A 25311-nucleotide genomic window follows, 5' to 3' on the forward strand; every position below is an offset into this window, starting at 1 on the left:
GAGGAATGCCTAAATAACATTTTTGGATTATCTTTACAGAATGTCTGGCAGAGGCGTCTGGTCAGCCTGTTCAACCTGTTCATTGAACAGGTAGACCATTTTAATCAAAATCGTACAACTAATTTAAAAAAGTAAATCAAATTCAACAAATTTTGCAATAGCATGAGTGTGGGTTCATACGTACTACATAGAAAGTAGCATAACAATTGTCCCAAGGCACCAAGAACGATCGCGTAGTGTGCTGAGTTCACGCATCATGTAAAAAGCCCGCCTGACATCCACAGCACAAGCGTGGTATTTCACCAATGACAGCAGCACAAAAGTTGAAGAGAAACTACTGTGCCTGTTCAACTGCTGCTGTTGAACCAAATCCCATATAACTAAGGTCCCACATACATTCACAGCTTAGTAATCTGTACACGCTCAAAAGCATACATGTGTGGAAACAACCCGTTCAACGAAAGAAGTTGAACAGGTTTTACTTTTTCTCCTTCCGAAATATTGGTGCACGCTGAGCAGTTTCCTAATAGAATGCATTTTGTTCGGAATAGATCGGATGTCCAATGTCCATCCAGACATATTTACATCAACTTAGAAGGATATCCACATTATAAAATGAGAGGTTTCAATAATTAAAATAAAATTTATAACAATTCGAATGCATACCAAGCATACGTAAATTCGATTAATCCAATGTTAAACTAATCATTTCTGGTCTTTGGTGAAGTTAGCGCAGTCAATATGGAAATAGAGTGTTCTTAGAGTGCAAATTGCATGCTTTACGGTGCTAACTTTCATGCAATACGAAATCGGTTTCTCTCGACAGGTTCAACCAGCCGATTTGAACAAGCTGAAGAAGATGATAAAAGCTCAGGAAGAATGTATTATCAATGGAATTAGCGCATTTGTTTTTGCTCCGTAGACTGTTCCAATTTCCATATTTTAATAATAGATGATTCCATATCTGTTTTCTCTATAGTTTATTGTGGGATTCATGTTGTTTTTAAAGAAGGATTAACCTTTCTAACGGGATTTTCGGCTCGCCACCGAAGCGGACAGCGTACAAATCATTCGCGATGTGTTCTTACGCTGCATTCATACAATTCAAGTACCGCCGTGTGGGGTGACATTGGTCCTAGGGGGTGACTTTGACCGCCCTTTTCGATGCATCTCTTGAATTGCACGGGTGGCAAAAAACTAAACCATGACCATCTAGTGGCTATTTATAACGTATTCTTGAAGCTTGCCACATTGTTTTCATTATTCTGGTTATAGTTTGCTGGCCCAAAGTCACCCTTATGGACCAAAGACGACGGTATTGCTCATTTTAAATCCACATCCAGCGGCGGCGATAACGCGCAGATATGCGCGCAACGTCAACTTTCAAGTAGGTTTGAATTTTTTCGTTCTTCAAGTACGCGAATGTTTGTAATTATCTAAATCTGAAACATTTGGTGATTTTTATTATCACTGCGACGATATACCACCATTTTCTGTTAATCGCATTCCGTGGATTTTTTATTGCAGAGCACAATACGCACATATTCACATATTAGTTGTAATGCCAAAGGGACCAAGAAAATTACTTAAAAAATAGTGTTTTTTTCTATATTTCTGCCGGATATACGAGATTAATATGCAGATGAAACCATTTGCAAATCAAGTAAAACGTACCAATAAATCGTAAAAAAATGCACACTGCAATTATTTTACTAAATGCAAGAATATATGCAAATACGTGCACATTGATACATTTTGTTATTTCTGATATGTTTTGTAACTGAAACGTGCAAAATCTAGTTAATCACCAGTTTACCGTTTACATAGGCGTTATTTACCCAATTAAAAAATATATTTTTCTTGTTGTTGCACAGGTGGCTTATTTGAGCACGCGACGCCTCTGATGTCTGGTCTGGTATGTTGTGTGAAGAATTCTTATGAAACGTTTCTTATGATAACGAAACTGTTGTCTGAAGAATTCTTATGAAAAACGTTTCATGCTTTAAGTTTTGTTTCTTTTTGATATTGTTTGGTCTCTTTCCGGTCCTTTTTAGAGACATGAAGTTCCAATGTTTAAGATACTCTGTCGCGACCAGCCCTACTATTGGTACCGTTGCCCCCAGCTCCAACTGTTGGAAATCTTGCGTTTTATTAATGCTAACCGACACTGCGATTGGGACTTGGAAGCGCACGATTTCGGACGGGATTTGTATTCAAACTAGCAGTTAGGTGAAAGTGTGTGTCTGTATTGTGTTCATGCCCCGGAAACGAGCAGAGTTTCTACAATAAGCATAAACGAAACATAATATTGCCCGGCTCGGAAAATGGCAACACACATATGGAAGTACACTGCTTCCCCGTTGGCATAAATTCATTTACTGCTGCCGTCGCCGTCGTCTTCTACTACCTACTAGTAGTAGATGATATTGCACTTTCTCCCTCGATGCGGTCGGTGCAATGATCCTTGTTCGAGAGTAATGTGTGTGTATGTGAGGTGATGAGGGAGGAAATTTTATCCTTACCAACGGCAAGCAGTTTTTGATGTCTTTATTTACGAGATGTCGAGCAAAGTGCAACTCGATCAGAGGTGTTAAGAGGGTGAATCTGATTCTACACAAAAACGAAAACATTAATAAGTCGATATGCGTAATAAACGAAATATGTCAACGGAAAATCATCAGAAAATGTACCTACTTCTAGTAACATGTCTGCCTCTGATTTTGATTTTCTAACTGAACAATTGAATTCAATGATTGATGCAATATTCAAATCCACCTCCATGGCTGAAGCAGTCCAAGTTGGTATAAAATTTACTAATAAAATTGTTATCGAATTACGTTGTTCGAATGGATCCAATTTTTTTTTTTTAATATTTTGAATTGGAATGTTCGTTTTTTGAATGGTAAAGAGGATGAGCTGTTCAATTTTCTAACAACTAATAACATACATATAGCAGCTATTACTGAAACTTATTTGAAATCTGGATCCAAACTCAAAACAGATCAAAACTTTTTTGTTTATCGTAAAGATCGACTGAGCATGTGGTGGTGTTACAATCATCATTCATATGCGCATAAAACAGCAACTTTTTTCGTCATTTGAAACGAACATTTTTGAAACTTTTGGTGTTCCTGTTCAAACACAGCTTGGAAAATATACTTTCATCTGCCTATTTTCCTTTTCAATACACTGGGCAGCAAGAAATTTGCTTCAAACTGACTAGCGGAAGGACTGGCAAAAAGTCAAAAAAATTGTCATTGGTGACTTTAATGCAAAACATCGCTCATGGAATAATTATCAAAGCAATTCCAAGAAATTCTTTCATTTTTTTTCAAAAGATTCCCAAGATCTCCGATGATACATTTCCAGATTTCATCTTCAAACTTTTACATGTTTTTTTTTGGATAGCGTAACCCCTTTTCCTAAGCAACTACTCGCTTATGTATCAAACTTGTTTCGATTTCCTCTTCCCTTCCGCCTCCCGTTCCCCCTCAGTTCAGCTCAATTAGATTAAATCGTAGCATATTGCACCCTGGGAGCCGAGGAGCATGTCTGAGGTGAGATGATGTCATTCGCCGCACCCACACCCTTACCGCACCGGAACAAGGAAAAGAAAATAGAATTCCGCAGCATCACCGAAGAAAATTGCTCCAGATGAAGAAAAGCGCTGAGTGCAGGGGGTAAGCTGCTTGTGAATAACACATCTCCAATCCAAGACGAAAACCGAAAGGTGGAGGTGATAGTCGTCTTCAGGAAAAACCGACGACGACACTGCCTTGACTCTTGTGCTTTCTTATGATCCCGTACTCTTATTTCGTTACTATAGTGTGTGAAAATGAGGATTCCCTGAGGAGCACTAAAGATGGATTCCATGTTGCCTTGCTGCATCGTCGTGCTGTTCGATGTTTGGAAGGTTCCATTAGGAATTGCCTCCGAGACCGAATCGTATAGCCCCAGACTTCATTGGGTTCGGCGATGAATAACCGAGATGGGAACGACGACGTATGGGAGTTATGATATGAATCGATCCAACCACCAAGTGTGAAGGAATGAGAACTGGGAAAAAATGCTTTCATATGTTACGCTCGTACACGATACAGACGGATCGTTTACAACGAAAAACGTAAACGTAATCGCACGGCATGCATTCCGACAATTGCCGTTTTGATAGACCTCAAACTGAGTCCTTGTGCTGTTTGTGGTGAATTTTAGAATTTTTTTCGCTGTAAATATAAACTTAAATTTATAAAATGAAGAAAGGTCGTTTCTCCTAAATTAGCGCTTTTTTCCTAGGATAAAATAGGTAATGTTGATAATTGCATCGAAAGATTGTCTTGGAAAGTCTCTTATGTGACTATAAGTCACCTGAAGCGATCAAAAATAGAAAAAAATGATTACTTGGATTTTCTCCGGTCCAAGTCATCGATCTGAAAAAGAGAACCCAATCTGGCATTCGTCGGAAAAAAGCTTCCTCAAAAATATTATTCAGTTCTCTTTGAAAAAATGTGATTAAACTCATATTGAAGCCTTAGAAAAAGCAGCACTGAGGTTCGATGTCCGTGTGACATGGGAACATTTCCAGAAACTTGTGGGAAATTTTAAGAACACTGCTCAGTGCCAGATGCTAAATGCATGAAGTTCTTCTCACGCTAAGGACGTTTGTCCTATGAAGGAAGATACCAAAAAGTTTGTTTGCGCAAATTGCGGGGGCAGCCACAAGTCTAATTTTTGGGTTGGCCCTTCGCGCAATCGTATCGTTGAGGCTCGTACCAGACAAATGAATGGCACCGTTTTTCGTAGCCAGAATTCTCCAGGCAGTATCTCCAACAATTCTTATTTTTCAGTTAACGAACGCTTGCTTGATAATCATACCCATCAGATAAATTTTAATCATGCTCATTCTCAAGCTAATTTTCATCCGTTGGTTATCCGTTCTCTTAATTCGAATGGGCATACCCGAAGAAATTCCTAAGCCAATATGGTCGCAGGTAATTTCAACTCCTCTCCTAAAATTTTCTTCCTACGGGTAACCGTAGAATGGAAATACTCATGCTTATGTCGCTGCAGTTATTTCCTATTCCGTCTCTTCTTCAACGGGAAATCCCAACAGAAAATCGTTTGGAAATGTACCAACTTCTAGTAACATGTCTCCCTCTGATTTTGATTTTTTTTAACTTGACAATTGAATCAAATGATTGATGCAATGTTTAAAACCACCACAATGGCTCGTTCTTTGAATGGTACATAAGACGAGCTGTTAAAGCTGTTAAGCAGTTATTACTGAAACTTAGTTTTCCTGCTTAATTGTCAATTAGGACCATTGCGCAGATTTCAGGAATTTCACAAAATGCTGAAGAAAAGCTTTAAACAATCCAAGCATCAGTTTGGTACAGAAACTCAAATATCCTAAAATATGGATATCTCCGGTGGTCATTCCTGAGTTATTTCGGTGGTGACAATAAGTCAGTATGGTCATTCATCTATAATTGAACTTCAAGAGTCACGGGTATTCAAAATCATGAAGACAGCACCGTCGTATGTCTAGCTTTGGAACAAAAACTCAAATATACTACAATACGGGTATCTCCGGTGGCCATTCCGGGGTTATTTCGGTGGTCCAGAAGAACCAAAGTAGTCATTTATCTATAATTGAACTAGCAGAGCCACAGGGATTCTTCTTCTTCTGTGGGGTGTGAGATCACTGCGTCCATTTTTTAGAACTATTGTGATATACCCTTTTGCTTTTACAAAGACCTTCAGTGGCGAGAACGCCACCGGAATACTTTGTGCGGTGACTGAACTTTTAGCCATCTGCCGTTGATGGGCAGAAGTCCTAAGTTGCAGCATTGTGAATCCCCCAATCTAGTACGATCAGCCTAATAAAGCCGACCACTTCCCTGGGGGATGCGTTCCAAATATCGGCCGGCTCCAATAAGGGCTTGCCAAATATTTTGGACCTTCAAACTGCAGGAGAAGAGAAGGTGTTGAGAGGTTTCGCACGTTTCACTACAGAAACGGCAATTTGGGTTTTGGATGGCTCCGATCGTTTGTAAATGGTATCTACTGGGGCAGTGCCCAGTTATTAGACCGGTGTAGGTGCTGAGGTCCCTTTTGTCGCGTAAAGGCTTCTTTGGCAACCTTCAATGCGTCTCTTTTGGTACTTGAGTCCCATGACAGGAGCTCTTGTTGACCAGAGACGCCATGTCTGTCGCCATTAGCGTTCACGCTCGCTTCAAGGATTGAATCAGGGAAGTGAGTCCTCAGCATTTCACTCAGTGTTTCTGTGGGATCCACAGTGAGCGAACCGTCAGTCTTTCGGAGAGTTCCCAGACCATTGGAGTGGTCTTTCGATAGAGTTTTATGAAGTCTGGCTACGAAAGTCTTAACTCAATGCTTTCACATATGAGGACCCATGATTTCCGCTTAGCTAGCCTTATTTCCTTGTTGTAGTCTGTCAGAGCCTTTCTGTATAGGCTGCAATCAGTAGAGCGTTTGGCACGGTTGAACTCCCTCCGTGAAGTTTTCCTAAGCTTTTCAAGATGGTTGTTCCACCAAGGAACATCTCTGCTCGACCTGACAGTTTTAGTCGGACAGCTTTCTTGATATGTATTAAGAATTTTGGTTTTTATAGAGTCAGAAGCCATTGCCAGTTTGGTATTTTGTGGGAGATGGACTAACTACATAAAGTCAGATGCAGCACTTCCTGTCGTATGGCGTTTTCATATGTAGGCTTGTCACTTGTGTTACATAGGTCAATGTTTTTGAGGATAGAAACTGTAAAAGGTGCTCACCTCGAGGATTTATATTTGTACTTCCCCATACAGTGTGATGCGCATTCGCGTCACATCCGATGACAAGGGGAATGTTTTATGTTTCACAAAAAGAGGTTAGCGCAGCAATCTCTGGGGGAGGAACATCTTCCGCGTCGCCTGGGAAATACCCCGAGACCATCACGATATCAGTTTTCCCCCTAGCGGTAGGAACCTCCACCCTGACTGCTACGATGTCGCGTTTAATGAATTCCGTAATTGGAAAGCATTTGATGTCATTGCGTATTACAATAGCTGCTCTTGGAGAGAGCTGGCTGTCATCATATACCAACTTACATGAGTTTACATGAATACCCTGTATTCGAGATTGGTTGACCCATGGCTCCTGGATAAGAGCCACAGTGAACAGTTCTTCGAGCATGATGGAGATTCACTTGAATGATCTTAGTCATTTTTAGGTGTGCCGCAGTTTCGAGGACGGCGGTCGTCCTTCTTTGGATGCTGCGGATCATCTTGTATTTGTTTTGGATGATGTTTCGGGTGTTCGTATTTGTCAATCTTCTTCCCTAGGTCAGCCTTTTTTGTCTCTGTAGTCGAATTCAATCTATTACCAGATCCTCTGCTTTTAGATGGCACCAATCTGCCACCGCTAGAGTTAGGAGTTTGGATGGATCTTGAATCTTCAGAGACAGGCAGACTGGCCTTTTTAATGGGGTTTGATTGTGAGTTTTTGCTAGAGGCTGCCTTAGATTACTTTTGGGGCAGCCTGTTAGTTATATTTTTTTCAACTGAGTGGTTTTGCCCTTTATTTTTCTCAGCTGTATTTCGCCAAAGCGATAGTTGAGAAAAAAGTTGGATTGTTTGTTCTCCATAGGCGGCCCATCAACCGTAAATATCCACTCGACATGGATATCGTTTGGAGAATACGCCAACTAGCGGTTGTGATGTCGTTTTGGCTCTCGATGAGCGTTTTTATGCGTTCATCGCAGTATTTCGCACTTTGGGGAAAGAACGCACGAATTGGTTCTGGACGCTGAATTTTCTCCTTATCCATTGCTTCCAACTCGATACCTTCCCAAGGGATGAGTGAAGGAGTTATTTGTTTCACCCAATCTGCAGTCTCGAGATCCTTGCAGACAAGGACCATGTATCCAGAATTGTAGAGCAGGTTGTAGAATTTTGGTTTCATCGGCTCATTACGCTGTTTCTCCACTTTTAGCAGCAGGGCCTCCTGAAGAGCATCAAGCTGAGTCGTGGAAAGATGGGATGTGGGAAAGTGTTTCGTTTCTTGGTTCGTTTCTGCTTGGGGACGTCCTCACTGGTAGCCGAGTTGTCTAGGTCCGTCCTGCCACGTTTAGAGGAAGCTAGCTCATCTTCGCCCTTCCCGAGTTGGATGAAAGCTTCAGATCGCTCTCGCCGCTCTGCATCAGTGCTTTAAACTTCTTCCTTTGTCCTCTCGTGAGGTTTATTTTGGTTGGTCATTCGCGTTGTTCAGATGACATGAAGGATCCATTTTGGATTCAGATCCTGATGGTTGAGATCCTGGGATGTTGATAATAACATTTATACTATCGTTCTTATCGTCGTCCATGTCCAGTTGGGTGTCGGGATACGAATGGTTTGTTGAATTTTTGTTGTTTACTTCGGTTGCGTCGGTAAGTATATCCTCCTGCGAACTTCGGTTAGCTCAGTATTGCTCTGCACGTCCTCCACTACCATTGACTCCGACTGAGAGAGGCAGTCGACACTTTCTAGATTGTTGTTGTTTTGATTTGTACTCATATTTGTTCTCACGAGTCGCTGGGGATAAACGGTCCGCTGCATCATTGCCCCGCCGTAATGCAGTAAGGGCTACATACTGGGGAGTTCGCCCTGGTACACCCCAGGCTCCGTACGCGATTGAGCATCTTTTAAAACCCCTCAACCATTCATCCATCAGCACGGGATGCTTGACACTTTGGAATTGGGGTTACCTGACTGGTAGATTTCTACCACCGGATCAGGCGATCCGTAGTATTATTCTTAGCCAGTTGAGTCAACCGCTACCGATAACTACACGGCTCTCTAGGCTGCTTGGAAAAGTTGCTGACATTGATGTTCAACAACTTATTTGGCCAAGACAGCCTGCACAGTAGACAGTTTCACAAAAATAAAAATTTCTGGAATTCAACCTGTCACCCCCAAGTCCTAGTTGCAATACTAAAACAAACTACCAGACAAATTTTCATCCAATTCGGAGAAGATTAGGAGGTGCCTCAAGTCGAAATTGTGTTTTTTGGCTATTTTTTACATTCAAAAAATTCTACCGAGAATTTGGAAAAATGAAAATCAAAATAAATACCACTGGTTGAACGTATTATTAGTACTTTACAACTTTTGAGAACACTGTATGCCGATAAGAGATGGTTTTGACCTCATAAAATTGATTTCTGTTCATTAAAGTACCTGTAAAACATACATTTCCCTAAAGTTTTTGTTCTACGAGATTCTTAACCTCATGCCTAATCATAAAAATTCAATCGTAGTATCATTCCTTTTTCATTTCTGAACATTATTGTAGTACATCATTTTTGTATCCGAATTACAGATAAATTGTAAAAAATCGTCGGAAATACGACATTCCTCATTCCCCTGCATTTAGAGCTGCTGCTAAATGGCGCAATTGCTGACATGTTAAAAAATTGAACATAGTAGCTTTGCTTTACAAAAATGATGTACTACAATAATGTTCAGAAATGACAAAGGAATGATACTACGATTGTAAAGTACTAATAATACGTTCAACTAGTGGTATTCATTCTGATTTTCATTTTTCCAAATTCTTGTTAGAATTTTTTGAATGTAAAAAATAGCCAAAAAACACAAATTCGACTTGAGGCACCTCCTAATCTTCTCCGAATTGGATGAAAATTTGTCTGGTAGTTTGTTTTAGTATTGCAACTAGGACTTGGGGGTGACTGGTTGAATCCCAGAAATTTTGAATTTTGTGAAACTGTCTACTGCACAGCGATTCAAAATCATGAAGATTGAACCGTCGCATGCCTACTTGTGGTGTTAAAACTTAGTGGTCCCATATAACGGGTTTTCCGGTGGCCGTTCCGGTGCTCCAAAAGGACCTTTCACTTTTTTGGCAAAATACATCCAATCATGAAAATCGTTAAGAATTGGACACAATTCATTTGGTTTTGGGGCATAAATCCGAGTAATATCATCGAATTGGCCAGATTGGCCACCTTCTGGGACTCCAGGAACCGGTTCCGCATGGATCATACTGGACCGAATTTTCCAGGGGATGTGCGCCGGTAATTGGTTCCTTATTACAGAGAAATTTTATGCAAAAATATCCATCAACCGGATAGTACCGATGTGAATTACATATACAAAACTGCGATGAAAACTTACTTTTCGGATGTTCCGGCTTTCCGGAACCGGGTATGAATAACTAAGTGATTTGAGAATCTCTATTCACAGTCCACGTGAATACCTATTCAACAAAATGAGAACGGTTCAGATTACTTGTCTAGTTACGAAATTACAGGTTGTCAAAGTAAGGGTCTAAGGCCGATCTAATAGGACTTTTTCAGATCTAGCAGGTTCCCGGTTGCGACAGTGATCAAATTCGGATCTCCGAGAGGGTTTCTGAAACTAGACATGTGTGCCTTTCATTTAAGCCCAACCGAACTGAATTCGTTCAACACACTGATTTTTGCGAGCTGTTTGAATTTTCGGGTCGGAAACTCTAAGTCACAATATGTAACTTTTTATTATGGACTAAAGAGGGGGTAATTGTCGCTTCAGACCATTGCGCATTGTTCAGGAATTTTACAAAATGCTAAAGAAAAGCTTTAAGGACATATCACCTTGAGTACCAAAATGGCCTCTAATATGGCACCTTTCTTTCCCCTTGACTTTCCGCTCCCTCCTCCCACACTTCTCATGGTGTTTTGGAGAGCGATCACAAAAAAATGATTATTTGAAGTTACTAACATTATTGTAGAGGGGTGGTTTCTTAACTGAAAGCATTCCATAATGTGTTTTTCACAAATTACCAGTTTTTGAAAGCAAACACGTAGTTATTGCTGTGATTTGTGTTGTAAAATTCCACGCACTACCGAATCACTTTTTCACGCACCGAGATATTGTTTGCTGGCTTTTCGGTGCCCGTTCTTAAACTCACTTCTAATGGTATTTCTACTCACCGTAGCAATTCAAAAATGTAATGCGATGCTTGAAACACTTTGATTATTTACGCACAATGCTGGGAGGAATAAATCACTAATCGTCAATTTGTGCTCAAAAAAACAGCACCGGAACGCGAATTCACTGAGCCAACATTGTTTATGAATGGGAGGCGACGCTCTCTCTGAAAGGAAGTGATGTCAGTTTTTATGTTTGAAATTAAAATTGTTTGGATATTCATACGCTTGCTTCAACCACGTATTCTACAATTTCAAAACACTCAAAAGGTGTACAATGTCACAGGTGTTTCAAAATATTTGTATGTGTGAGAAAAGCAATGTACTACGCAATTTAACATCAAAAATGAATATTAGTTATTATACAGTACAATTGACTGTAGAATTCAAATGCATACTGATGGCAACTTTCTTCGTCCGTGAGAAGCGGGAGAAGGGAGGAGAAAACTGCCAAAAAATAGTAAACAACACACGCAAGGTGTGAAAAATGCTTATAATTTTGGTCAAAAAACATGTTTTCACTACAAAATGAAATAAATTGTGATTTTGAGCGTTTATGAAGTTGTTGATGAATTCATATCGACAATAATACCTTTGTATGAAACGTGTGCAAGTAATACTGTCTACACAATTCTGTGGGTGGAGGTATACATGGAACAGGATGATTTATTTTTGGCCGACGCATATAACATTGTGCTCCGCCTTGTTGGGTGGCTCGAGAGGGTGCTTCAGCGGGTGGCTCGAGTGGGTGGCAACATTATGTTTACGTGCTCAATGAACTTTCACCTTAAATATTCCTAGCACCAGTTTCGATCGATCCTTCAACAGCTGATACTAGCAAGCTTTCTGCCAAGAAACATTGTTTGAAGTACACAGTATAACCTTTCAGCCCCGCAATGCTATTTCCCAGCCCTACAACGGCTCATATTAAACTCGACATCCCGACCGGGATCCGAGACGTTTCGCAGCAGGTGCTCTTCATGGTTCACCCGTGGAAAATCTACATGACATTTCCACTAGTAGACAGAGGCTATACAATACATACGTTATATGTAGGAAACGGCATCAGCAAATCCCAAACAACTGACAGATGTCGACCATGGCGACGGCCGACCATCGTTTCGCGACTGTTGCAAACCAGTCAAATAAATGGAAAAACTATGACATACTCTCACCGTCGCGTCGATGTTGGACATTAAATAGAGTGGTTTTCAACCTTAGGGGGATTTCCCTTACGAGTAACGAATTTGATTCGTTCTAACAAATCTGAAGGCTATTTAACTAGTCTTGCTCCTCTAGACATAGAAAAAGCATTTGAAAGTGTTTGGGCCGTATGGCTTGATTGTAAAATTTAAAAAAAAAACTTAAATTTTCCAACATACATTGTTAGAACAGTCCAAAGTTATCTGTCAAATCGTACATTATTAGATGTCCAAGTCTGAAACACTTCTTGTGAGAGCTGCTGTTCCTCACGGCAGCATTCTGGGACCAATATTGTACAATACTTTCACATCGGACTTATCCGAGATACCCTAGGAATGTTAAAAATCTTTGTTTGCGGAGGACACAGGCCTCTCCGCACAAGGACGAATCCTACAGGTCATCTATGATAGATTGCAATAAAGTTTGTATAATTTTTCATCATACTTGCAAAAATCGGAGACCGTGAGTAGAGGTGAAATATTCTGTAGTACAAAAATGGCCGTCATATTGTCAACTAGTAAAACTGAAAGAAATCTGGCTATTTGATATCTCTTTTGAGAGATATGTACCTATCTTTAAATGTTTTAAAACTTCAAGAATTAAGGTATAGTATAAAGCCAATCAAATCGTTTGGAGGAAGGATTTTTTGTCAAAATTTCAAAAGAGCTGCACGGAATGAAAAAGTTTGAAAACCACTGATATAGATGCGAGCATTAGTAAGGGCACCGAGATTTGACTCAGCAGGACTAATGGTCAAAATATGTTCCGATTGGATCACCACTGGCCGCACGTAGCCATCTCCCTTTCCCAGGACGGGATTTATTTTTGGGGTGATGAAAGCTGCAAATAATTCCGGCAAAACTCGAACAAAGGTAACTTCTTCGTGGACCGACATCAAAAGGAACACCGGAGGTGTTTGTGTAGATGCGTAATGTGCGCAGTGCAGTCCTCCGCTTTTGAATGAAATCGGCATGATCACCTGCTGATTGGGTGTTTGCAATTGACGGAATGTAAATTGAATTACTTTGTAACGGAATGTTGTTGGAATGGGGCATTTGCGATGAGCGGCGGTCCGTTTGATTCGAATCTGGAAACGGATTGGATTCGGAGCCGAGATTTGAATCTGAGTTGGCCGATGGATTAGCATTTGTGGAATGAAGTATACTGGACGGGGATGCCTTAAACGTTGCTAGGATTACTGTTGGTGTGGGAGCTAACAATTATTGGACATCCCCTTCAATAAGCAATTATATCGATTTGTTTATTTGCGACTAAAGCTGGAACCTGTTAGTAATCTAAGGTATTATTAAATTTACAATTTGAGAAACCATCATGTTCAATTTTCAATGAACTTATGAGTCTTATGGTTTATAAATCGGTGTGAAAAAATGTGAAAAAAAAACAGTTCAAATATTCTAGAGCATGGCACTTTTTTCCAAAAGCTATATTTAGATATTTATTTGATGGTTTGAATTTGAGAAAAAACTCTTAATCGATTAACTTAAGATCTATTGAAAAACTGTTTTCAACAAGGTTGCATAATTCGGCAGTTACCATAATTAAAAAAAAATAATTTTATTTTCATGAATATATTGATCACCTCAATTACAAACAATAATAAATAAGTTCCTTACTAATGAAAACAAATTTGTAGGAGACAGTCTTTGTCTAAAGTTTCATTTTAAACTTCTTACTGCATCTATCTATTGATAAATCATCTTTTCGAATCACTATGTTTTGAACATTTTCGTTTCACGGATCCTATTCTTGGCACTTTAGATTCACTTCAACAGGGCGAACTTCAACTTAAGCGAAAACGCCAAAAGTAAACACCACATATTACTCTTCCAGTAAATGCCACCTACTATACCAAATAACGTGCTATGGTCAAAATTTCAGTCAAACTGGTTTCTTCTTCTTGGCATGAGGAACCCACTGAGAAAGTGTTTGTTTATCAACTGTTCTGACTAGCACTTTCACAGTTATGAAGCGGGAGACACCTAGTTATACTTCGTTGGGCTTCATCAGTTGGCTTAGGAAGGCCTCGTATGGATAATATAGTATAGAATGATTCAAACAAAATACTGAGCAGGAATCTCACTGTAATTTGGGATACAATTGTTATAAACGCTTGAGCACTTGAACAGGATCTACATATGATAAACAAATACTAAGAAAAAACTTATATTTCACATGGCGTAAATTTCATGGCAAGCAAAACACTCGATGTAAAAACGAAATGACGTAATTTTAATGATATTTGAACTTAGAATACGTCATTCTTATAATTTTACGTCCAAAGTGACTGACTTTTTTTTGTGATCCGAACAATATGCAATTCAATGCGACGGAAAATTACGTCATTTACTATTTAAATTTACAGCATTTTACTTGCTCTAATATGTCGGGCACATATGACGTAAAGTTCAATGATTTTTGTATCCAAGTGCGCTGTATTTTCATAAACATAAGCCGGGGTACATGAAATCTTGGACGGGATTTTCACGTAATCCTGGATGTCATTCTGACAGAATACTAAGAAGGCTTATAATACAATTCTGAAAAGGCCTCTTCAAAATCATGCTTGGCATTGTCCTAGGTGGAATTTTCAAAATATTTAACATTCTGTCAAAATTTTGGATCGGTAAACAGAGTCGCGAAGAATTTTATTCTTCAACTTCTTCTAAAGAATGTATTGCAATCACCATTTGACCTTACCGTTATCTTGGAGTGGAATGGAAATTTTAATAAAGAAATAAGTACTTTTCTTCTTTGCCACAATCCTTTTAGCTTATTAAATAAATTTAATGGCTATTGTTAGATGTATTTTGGCGGAAATTTGCAGTGAAATTTAAATTCACATAAAGTTTTGTTAATTTTGTTTTAAGCCTTTTTTATGGCTAAATTTTTAAAGAAATTTACAGAATGCTTTAAGAACTTCTATTTTTTCTGAAACTATTTGTTTGCTTAGAATTGTATTGAAGGGATCAACTGGTAATTATTTTGAAATTATTTTTAAGGTGTTTCCAAAAAATAAGCAATCGAATAGTGTAAGAAAATTACGAACTGTATAACTCGTCAAAAATCATACAAAGTAAATCATTCTGTATGATTTCTCACTATAATAGAGTCTAGAAAATTCTTAACTTGAATAATTGTAAATAAATAAAAATGTGTGGACTTTTCATTATTCCGGACGCTTCCTCACTTATGTCTCATATTCTGTACACCTTGATTCAAATTCCGGACCGATCAATAGAATCCCAACTAGAAAAGTCAAACCATTAACTGAACTCACTAACCCATTTGAGAGACGTATAAGGCAGTTAGACAATTTGGAAAAAGCGACACGATCATCAAACGTGTTGACCGGCAAATATTGAAACATTTCGTGTGAAATGCTTTCCATACAAAGATCAGTGTCCAGAATTGGAAGCTGCCCGGAATTTGAATTAGAACGATAACTCGATGAATTGTCAGCTTCTGCAAATTTCTTAACATAGTGCTCTCCATAAGTCGATATTTTCATAATTCGATATCCATTTGAAAATCTTCTTCATTCAGAAACTAGACTACTTCTTGTTTGGAAGTCAATTATAACTCGAAAATTGTTGAATATTACAAAAAATATTGATTGTCAGTAGAAAAAAATACGATTATGAGCAATTATCTATTTTAAACAAATTATCGAATAATATTTTTTGAAACATTATCATTTAAAATAATATTGCTAGCTTAAAGTGGTGATCCCAAAAGTTGAAAAAAGAGAAAAAGAGGATAAAATGTTATGTACAGTTGTGAGTAGTAGTGAAAACCGATTTTCATACAAAATGCTAAAGTTTGGGATGCTGTAACTTTGTTTCCTTATGAGCAATCGGCATGAAATTTTGACAGGGGACTACAAATATGCTCAATTTTATTTCACAGTACAGATAAAAAGTTAAGCACCATGTGAAAACGCTCAAAATAATAATAGTTTTTATTTTGTATATTCCAGTCTAGCAACAATTTTGTAAAATATTGGCTTGTTTATATAATTGTAGCTTCTGAGGAAGTTGTTGAAACGATAAGTGAAGACAAATTCAAGAACTCAAAATACAGCAGATATTCAAATTATAAAAACTACTATTATTTTGAGCTATTTCACCTGGTTCCATCTGACCCATCTTAAATACTTCTACAGGAATCTCTCCCAAAATTCTTCTAGAGATTCCTCTACCAATTCATTCAGATATTCTTCCAGTAATTTATCAAAGAATATTTTGAGAAACTTTTCAAGAATTTGGTCCAGGAAATTCTCGAGCACGTTACCATCTGTAGTACTGTAATCCGGGGTAACATTGATCAGAATTGTTTTTGTTGATGGAACATTTGCTTCTCTTTCTTATATTTATAAGCTAATAAAAATTAAGGTTTTTGCGAAAATTGCGTTTAATCCATGCGTAAATTTGTCAACTTTTCGAAACAATGATTTCTGTCATTATGGATGACGCTATCGAAGATTCATGTCTCTCATACGTTCTGCAAACAATACTACCAGGAAAAATGATACTACTACTAAAAATGGCATCGCCGAAAACGATTCCGCTGTCAAAATTATCATAAGTATACTCATTTGGGCAACATTAACAAATTTCTATTAAGTATGTAGAATTCCCTTGAGTAATTGCCTACCTTTTGGCTTATACAGCGATTCAATGAGGTTTACTTTTAAAATAACCTAAAATCTAAAGTACATGTAAGAGTTAGGTCTTAATATTGGGCCATGATTTAAGTAAGTAACGACATTTCCAATATTACCGAACGTTGTTTACATGGGTGTTCAATGTTACCCCAGATCAGCAGAATAAAAAATCACATAAATCATTTTTTTAAATATTCTTAAATCTTTCAAAAAATAAAATACAATATATAATCACGAGCTGTGGGTGGCAGTACTTGCTTCACTCCGGATTACGATGCTTTACCTAGGGACTACTTTGAAAATTTTTACAAACATTATCTTAGGACTTCCTCCAGATATTTTTCCATTTATCTTTCAACCGAATTTCCCAGTTGTTACTGTCATAGATCTTCCAGAGATTTTTACTGATCTTTTTCCAAGAAAACCCGCAAAGGTTGATTCCAGAGTTTTTGGAAAATATTTTTCAGGGATTTTTTTTAAACCAGACAAGAATTTCTACATCATTTTGTCCACGGTAACTAAAGAATTTCTCCAAAAAAAGACTTGAGGGTTTATTCAAGAAAATTTATTAAGCACTTTTCCTGAAAATTTCTACAAAATGTCATCGAAGAGATACAACTGCAGTTTTTCCAAACATTTCTCAAAAAAATCCCATGGAATCTACAAAAATTAACTAAAGGTTCCACACTGTATCATTTTTTCAGAAAATTCTAAACATTTTTTAAGGGATTCTGTCCGATGTTTTTCAAGGAGTTCTTCAGAAAATGCTGCAGGTTGATTGATTTGTTTTAATCATACTAACATTTTAACTAGAAACTCTTCTAAAATTTCTTTAAATGTGTACGAGTTCTCTTAGTAACCCTTATTCATCAAGGGTTACTTAAAACACAAATTTCATTAGAGGTTACTTGGAGAAAACGCCTGGAAAAATTCCTGGAAGAATACTTGGCCAACTCTTTAACGACGTCCTCGAGAAATATTAAAGAATTAATGTAAGAATTTCTAATGTAATCTCTGGAGTAATTCGTGGAGATATTTTTAGAGACTTGAAATCTTGAAGAAAATGTGAAGGACAATCCCTGGGGGTATCTCTGTGGAAACTTCTGGTTGAGTTTTTTTTTTAAGAATTTCTGAACGGAAGTCTTGGAGGTCTTGGAGGTCAACGTTCATATTATTACAATTTCACGAATACAATTTAGAAAACAGCGGTCAACGTTAATTTTATAGTAAAATATTGTCACAAACATGAGCCTTTTTTTCGTCTATTTAGCTGTCTTAAGTATCCAAACAGCCCATGGATGCCATGTGAGGTTTCTTTACTGAACGCGGACCAAAAATGAATAGTGCACGAGCACGCAGTAATCAATAAAATTTAAGGATAAAGCATACTGATACACATGAAAGTTCCGTTCGATTCATAATGATGATCAGAGCTCTTACAAACGATATAAACATGATGAATTGTTTTCATCAAATGCAATTCAGTTGAATAATAACGTAAGCTTTGATATTTTTCCACCTTGAAATTGCTTTATCATGCATTTAAAAAATCTGAATGCTTGAAACACTATTGAATCTATTTTTTCATTATTTTTATCTTTCTGAATTTATAATATTTCTTGAACCTGGAATTATGTTTTAAATCCTGCAAAAAAAAAAAAAAAACAAAAAAAAAACCTGGAGAAGCCAGGGAATTTTATTTCTGTAAACGAGTAGACACACTGATGACATATGTTGTGGGCTTTTCGCAGGTTGTTATAATATTGATTGTAATCTAACTAAACCAATTTTACGAACCATGCCAATTTCAGCTTGCACTCAAACATTTCCTGCGGCAGTATTTTCACTGAGTTCCAGCTTTGTTTCTCGTGAGATCCTCTAGATACCCTCGCACCGAACCCGTATTGAAAAGGCAGACCCCCAACTCACATGTTTAGTCTCTCTGTTGTTATCCCCCAATTCTCCCACAACGAATCACCATTCGAAGAGAATTCAGCAACTCTCTTACGGTCGCTCACATGTTTTCCGACCAATTTCTCTCGCCTTTGGCGCACTTCTTGCAGCAGTAGTGGCGGCAACAACAGCTTTAATACGTTGGATGACAGCACGCGAGAGGCAGCCAAAGCTCTCCAGTTCGCGTTGTGTCACGCGAATTGAGCGAACATAACAAACAAACAAAACCCTAATCAGTTCACCCATCTTCTTCTGCCACCATGTCGTCCTGCATTTCGGGGGTTGTTCGGTGGGTGATTGGGCTGACTGGAGGTCTGTTATTATCAGAACAAGAAACTCTCCCAACGAGTTTCGGCACTTTTCCGCTCAGCAACTCATTTTCGCGAACTCCAGACGAACAGGACGACGACGACGAAGAACCGAATCCATCCAGCTTTAGCACACAGATGGGTCGTCAGGTCAGAGTGTGTTTATTATACGAACCCACTTCGGGAAAATCCTTCAGTCAATCGCGACCCGTTGCTCATGTCTGATGTTGCAAAAAGGAAAATTTGTACCGGAAACTCGTACTCTTTCCCGGCCTGCTCTCCGTTTGGTTCTATGCCACTTTGTTGTGTCTCCTTTGACCGATTGTTCACCTCTTCACCGGAGATCTGCTGATGAATTCTGACTCAATTGTGTGCGAAAATCTGATCCCCTACGAATGAAATCGGTAATTTGAGCAGAAGCCGGAAGGAAGTAACGCGGTCGGTTGTGCGATTTCGATTCGCGAGTGGTTCGAAAAAGGACGAAACCAAACGACAACACGAGAGTCCTTTTCCTGTGAAACATAACGCACCTCGGTTTTGGGGCACCCCTTTTTCGACAACAAGCCAAGGGTGTGGGGGACACTCTGTGCAATGCGGATCAATTAGCATCCAAAGTATCCTTTGGCGACCGGCGAATTTGATTGCGTGTTCTGCGAAGTGTGTGTGTTTTCGTGAAATTCCGAGAGGCTAATTTACGTTAAAGCAACAAACAACACGTAAAAATTTGTTTCTGAGAAGAAGATAGAAGTGAACAGAAGCATTGTTGGATTCGAATCCTTTCAGGACGACACAATGCTAAAGTGACTTCCCCTTTGAGCAAATGAAGTGATTTCCAGTTTGACAAAACGACCCATCCTGTATCGGTTCCAAATCAGCGGAAATAAGCCGAGTTAAAAAGTGTGTATCATCAGTATAAGTAGTTTTCCCATGCCTCTTGGACGTAGGGTGGGACAAACCAAGTGGAAAATGATCATCGGTTTCATCCTGAGAAAAAAATCATAACATTTGGTAAAGGTTTATAGGTGGCACTAAGGGCGTAAGCCCTGTTATAGCGATTTCAGTGAACTATCCATAATTTTGGTATGCTTTTCAGGATGTTTTGGTGATTTTAGACCCCTTCCCCTAAGTTCAAAAAATTACTTTAAAAATGCGATACCTTCACTCTTACTGGTAATATTTTGCGCAAAATTGTCTGATAATGCGATTGTTTGCGCTTGGATATAGGTTTCGTTGACTTAGCACAGGGCAGGCTTATGAACTGCATCAAAGATTTAGTTGAAAATTTCTGTGGAAACATTCAAAACGATGATTTCTTGCTATAAATTGCTTGGCAATGTCTATAAATATTCTCTTAGACATATCTGATAAAGTTCATTGGCATTGAGATAATTTTCAAACCAACTGTTTATTGCTAATGAAGAATTTGTTAACACTTGTTTTTGTATGGGGCTTTGACGTTTACATGCCTTATTATTTGCGATTTCCATGTGAGAATGAGTATTTCACAAACCATGTTTGTTCATGGAAAGCTGGACATTTCCAGCAGAGTTAATCAGCTTATTTCCAAACTGCAGTTAAAATTTCAGGACAATCGAAGCTCCAGAAGCCAAGATCCAAGCTTCCAATTTGACCATTTCGTTTGAAAAAAAAAAAAAAAAGATAAATTCCAGTACAGAACAGTAGTTTCTGCAGGTTTGCCTATACCAGAGTAATAATAGTTCTTTCTATTTTTCTCTCCTGAAAAGAGATTTGAGTTTATGGAGAAAAAGTTTAGTAATGCTAAATTTTTGAGCATATTTAACTTTCTTTTCTTATTTTTTAGGAAATTTTTGACGTTTTGCTAAAAAAGAATTTCTACAAAAATCATTGTTTTTTTAAAGAAATCTATGATTATGACACTATCTAACTGCAATCTTGCCAAAAAGTCTAAGATTTAAACTGACGTATGTCATTTTCAAAGTTGAATTATTTGGAAAAATCTATGGATCTAAACCTATTTTGTAATAAAATTTAAAAAAAAATGTGTGGCACGGATCTCGTCTTCATCGTGCGTGTTTTATCAAGCGTGGAGTTTGCCTACTTAAATTTGACCATCCTGTAACAGCCCTGTGGATACTATAAATTCGAATAATCACAGAAATGTATGGAAAGGGCTCCTATACCAGATGAATTGAAAAAAGAGCAAATAAGAATGAGTGATAGTAGAAATAAGACTGAAGAATTTGTGAAGGAATGGGCGAGTTAGGTGAGAGGGCATAGCTCGTATTATATAAAGTTGATCTGAGGAAACATGAAAATATCTCGATTCAAAGTTTTTAAAGCCAACCAAGCAAATTGAACCTTAACTCAGTATTCTAAAATCTCCGTTAGAAATATCTCCATCTTTCAATAGAATTAACGGAAATTGCTTTTGAAGCTTTGAATTAAGTTTTATCTGCATTCTTCCAAAACATGTTTCATGATTCTGTTATTTTTTTCAACACGGCTTCTGTCGTGAGCTTTCCCAAAATTTTGATAGAAATTGTTTTGAAAGATCGCTACTAATGTAATGTGTAGCGTGAAAATTTATGCAATACGATAACCTACAAATTTTCACTGTTATTTGGGTCATGCATGATTTCAACTTTCTAGCAATAACTTAAAACATTTTTTCTAAGAAATCCTACAGGAATTATTAGATTATAAGGTATTGTACCAGAGGTCTTTCAAGAGATTTTGTCAATATTTTGATGCAAGTCTCTATTTTCAATGGAATGTTTCTGAAGAATTAACCCGTATAGGCCTGAGTGAAAGCAAAAATACTGAAACCTTCACCGCTCAGAGAATTCTTAATGGATTCAAATAATCTGTTGTCAGTTAACTGGCCCACATATTTAGTTTCTAGAAGTGACCAGAGGAATTCGGAAATATTCCTGTGGACGGAGTTATTCCTGTGGATCACTGGGTCAAGTCGGGTAAAAAAGGGCTATTTTTTGGGACATGCCAAGTTACCTTTATTTATTTGCAATGACAATCATTTCAATTTGCATAAACCATTAAGATCTGATATTCAACATTATAAATTAAGAGTTTTGCACCGTTTAAAATATACCGGATGTGGCCATTCGGACGTAATGCCCAGAAGAACCGGCTATAGATATGTTGAATACTAAACCGTCACAATTCTCGAAAAGTAGATATCAAACATAATTGTGCACCAAAATACGTTCCCATAAGCTTGGCCCTGATGTTCAGATACAAATTGGCCACTTTATTGTAAGTTTGAGGCGTCCCGGGACCCAAAAATGGTCATTCAAAGGATTAATCAAAGGCAAAACTCAAAGTTATCCAATTTAATCGTTCTTCAAAAGGTTTACACTGATGTAATTTTCTCAAAATTCCGTCATGTAGTGGCCACATTACAACCGATTCCGGAAATTATCTATGACTTGAAATTTGCCTACCTCCAGGGGCTCAAACGCACAGTACCCTTCTCACCCGACCTGACCCAGTGATTCACCGGAATAACTCCGACCCCAGGAATATTTCCGCGTTCCTCTGTCCACTTCTGGAAGCTAGATATGTGTGCCAGTATACTGACAAAAAATCATTTGAATTTATTGATAATTCGCTGAGCAGTGAGGGTTTTAGAATTTTTGCTTCCACTCAGGCCTATACGGGTTAATCGAAATAGCCTCTAAAGCAACTTCAATTTCTCTTTATGATGTTCGGTAGAATAAAACTCAAGGTCATTTTACATCATATTTCCAAACGTTCTATGGTTTTGGTGAAACATAACATTATGAAGAGTGTTTTTTTTTTCTTTTATAATGAACAAACTTAAGTCCAAAGCTCAAGCTATAATGAACTAACTTACTTCTCGTCGGCACTAGTTATCAGTTTGGATCTCTTGATCTGAATAAGGCTACTGAGTCATACCTCCAAATGTTATACGGAACCTTCAGGAAAGCTTTTAGAAATTCCCACAAAAAATGTTGTATGGGATCGCGAGAAAAATCTTGAAAAAGTTTTGGATAAAACGAAAGAAACCGTTGGATTTTAAAATGAAATCTCTGCAATATTTTGTGGAGGAGTCAGTTTAAAGAATACTGGTGTATATAGCATAGTGCTTCCGAGAATTCATTCGAAGAATGAACTCATTCCAAGTAATGCATACTTCCACAGGATCTACTGAATTCTTTTAAAAATTTCTCGAGCTTCCCAGCGATTCGCACAGGAAATCCTCCAGCGATTCAATGAAATTCTTCAATAAGACGTGGCGAATTCCATGTCAAACCGGTCAGTCACAGAACTCGATAGTCTTCGATTTGCATTGTATTTTGCACATCTTCTTCTTGGCATTACGGTCCCCACTGGGACTGCGCCAGCTTCTCAGCTTAGTACTCTTATGAGCACTTCCACAGTTATCAACTGAGAGCTTTCTTTGTCTAAGTTGCCATTTTCGCATTCGTATATCGTGCGGCAGGTACGATCATATGATGATATCTATGCCCAGGGAAGTCAAGGAAATTTCCATTACGAAAAAAACCTGGACCGACCGGGAATCGAACCCAGACACCTTCAGCATGGCTGTGCTTTGTAGCCGCGGACTCTAACCACTCGGCTAAGCAAGGCCCCATATTTTGCACATGTTTTTCATAGATAGTCCAATAATTTTGATTCAAGAATAACTCTTGAATATGGACTACAGTAATTCCTTGATTATATGACGGATCAAAAAAAAAAAAATTGGCGTGATATAATGAAAATGTATTTTTCTGTTATATAGTTTTATTAAAAATTGAGCTTTATGTTTTAGAAATAGAGCGAATGAAATGAAAGGCACGTAGGTCAAAAAGCTATATGTAGGTCGTTTAGTGAAATTTTTTATGTAAAATGCATGATTTTTTTAACAACTATTTTGGTGTGATAAAATCGAACAGAATACCGTGCTAAAATCGAGAGTGATATAACGAAGCGATATAAAAACGAGCAGTGATAAAATCGAGAAACTACTGTATGTTTTTACATTAACTTTATTTGAATAATTCTGGTTCCGAAACTGTTGATTTTAGAGAAAAAATGTTCTATGGATAAGTTGTAGTAATAGTTCGCACTACAAGAAAAAAAAACATTGAAAAAATATTTTTTAATTGCGAAAAATTGAAACATAAAACTTGAATTTTAAATGGCACTAACATTTAATTTTAACCATTTTTAAAATTTTTACTATACAATCTTGATAGGAAAAAGATATTTCGGACAAAGTTTCATGATGGAGAAATTTTTAAGTAAAACTTTTGTTGGCTTTAAAAAAAAGTTTTTGTTTGTCAAAATAAATATATTTTGATGATACAAAAAAAAATCATGGGATTATTCTGAACCACAATGATTTTCATGATCAACTTTATAGAAGTAGTTATTTTCGAGTTATTTCAGATTAAGGTGAAACATCTCGGAATCCAAAGATGGTCGTCACAATGACCAACTTGTGCCCCTACTCATGTTTTCAAAGGCACTAAACTGGATAAGTATTAGGCAAACGGTCTTGATCATCATATTTTAAGCATTTTTCTAGTGCACAAAGTCAAAATAAAAAAGTGCATTGTTGCTGTTTGCTTCCTTTACAATATTAGTGCCTTTGAAGTTTTAGTGCCATATTAAAAGTTCGATTCCTAACTGTTTCACCTTAAATGAAAAAAAAAAATCTATAATAAAATAGGTCATTCTTATAAACTATTCGTGTTTTTACATCATATACAATAAGTTTTCGAGAGCTTAGGCCATATTTCTTTCTACTGACTCTATTGAAATAACTCGAAAATGGCTACTTCTTTTAAAGTAATAACGCCAATCATTATGGTTTAGAATAGTTTCAAGAATCTTATTTTATCATCAAAACGTATTTATTTTGACAAAAAAAAAATGAAAATTTATTCAAAGTTTCTCCATCATGTAGTTTGCCCAAAATATATATTTTCTTTTAAGATTCTTTGAAGAAAATTATCGTGCTGAATTTTTCATGATAAAAAGGAAATATATTTTCAGTGTATATTTTTCCTGTGGCCCAAACGGTTTACTACAACTTCGCCATAGAACATTTTATCTGATATCAACAGTTTGGGAGCTGGATTTTTTCAAATAAATTGCATGCAAAAACTTATAATCAATTTCAAAAGATTTTCTTGAGTCAAAATGGTCGCTTTATCTATAGCAAA

General features: G+C 37.5%; 1 protein-coding gene across 3 annotated transcripts in view; it reads left to right on the forward strand.

The window, feature by feature from the left end:
* Nucleotides 1–25311, forward strand: part of LOC5569446 (RNA pseudouridylate synthase domain-containing protein 2) — a 705082-nt gene that overhangs the window by 63020 nt on the left and 616751 nt on the right. For 2 of the 3 annotated variants that reach the window (XM_021846703.1, XM_021846704.1), the window contains exon 1: nucleotides 19296–20011. The exons of the other annotated variant lie outside the window; for it this stretch is intronic. The gene's annotated coding sequence lies outside the window, so the exon portion shown is untranslated. Of the gene's footprint in view, nucleotides 1–19295; nucleotides 20012–25311 lie in introns of those variants that run through there. 3 annotated transcript variants of the gene reach the window in all.

This window comes from Aedes aegypti, chromosome 2 (assembly GCF_002204515.2).
Source record: "Aedes aegypti strain LVP_AGWG chromosome 2, AaegL5.0 Primary Assembly, whole genome shotgun sequence".
In the NCBI taxonomy this organism is placed as follows: domain Eukaryota; kingdom Metazoa; phylum Arthropoda; class Insecta; order Diptera; family Culicidae; genus Aedes; species Aedes aegypti.